This window comes from Chrysemys picta, chromosome 13 (assembly GCF_011386835.1).
Source record: "Chrysemys picta bellii isolate R12L10 chromosome 13, ASM1138683v2, whole genome shotgun sequence".
Lineage (NCBI taxonomy): Eukaryota > Metazoa > Chordata > Testudines > Emydidae > Chrysemys > Chrysemys picta.
Genome location: NC_088803.1, coordinates 50882137 through 50883246, shown reverse-complemented (window position 1 = coordinate 50883246; position 1110 = coordinate 50882137).

Below are 1110 nucleotides of genomic sequence, written 5' to 3'. Positions count from 1 at the left end.
TAGCATCATGCAGAGTTGAGCCCAGAAGTTCTACCAGATTGTGGATGAATGATGAAAACATCCCTCCAGACCTCTCCATAAACCGGGCACTGGGCTCTCCTCACTGGGGGGTCAGCGGAACCCCAGGGCACTGGGCTAGCAATTGTGTTGCAGCCCTCGTTGTGTATTTGTTCTACACCAGTCAATGAAAAGACCAGCACCTTCCAAGATGGGGAGGTCCGACTCCTCCCTAGTACCAGTGAGAGCCAGGCAGCCTGAAACAGCGGTGCTTTCCCAGACCATGTCTACACTACAAAATGAGGTTAACCTCACTTATGCCGGCACACAGCTACTGCAGTTATTAAGTCGCTTGTGTGGGTGCACAGTTGGCTCCGTGTGTCGGCGTCCTCATCAGGAGCGCTTGTATCGATTGTCGTGTGAGTGTGGGGCATTGTGGGATGGCTCCTGGAGGCCAGTCATGGTTGACATAAGCAATGCAGCACCTACTCTGACATTGCATGGCCCTAACTGCATGGCCTGGGACGCTGCGCCAATCGGGGAGATGGTGGTACTAAATTGACCCAGAGAGGCACTCACGTCCGCAGCAGAGGAATTTAAGTGAAGTAAAACATGCCCACAGGTAGGTCGCCGCAAGGCAGTTTACGGGGACCTAAGCCTGTCGTATAGACCGGGCCTCAGGCTCAGTTTACCGCCTTCCCTTTATTTTCCCTTCTCTTGTCTTGTCCTTCCTTTTACACCCCCTCCTCAAGGCCACTTGATTTTCCCTCTTGATCCTTCTTCCTTCTCCCCCATTCTCTCGTTTGTTCTCTCCCTCTCTCCATTATTCTTCCCTCCCTCCTCCATCTCCCCCTCTTTTCCTCTCCTCCCCTCGCCCATCACTCATTCCCCCTCTCCGCCCCTCCCGCTGTAGTCCCTCCCCCCTCCAAACTGCCCCCCCCCTGAAAACAGCTGTAGCCCCAGCCACCCATGCCGGTCCGTTCTCAGCCTGGCTCTCCGGTGACTGCTGGGGCTTGTAGTCCTCGCCTCGCCCGAAGAGCGTGGGGAAAAGGGCCAACGTGGACTACAAATCCCACAGTGCCCCGCGGAGGGGGGCGGGGACCTTGCCGGCGC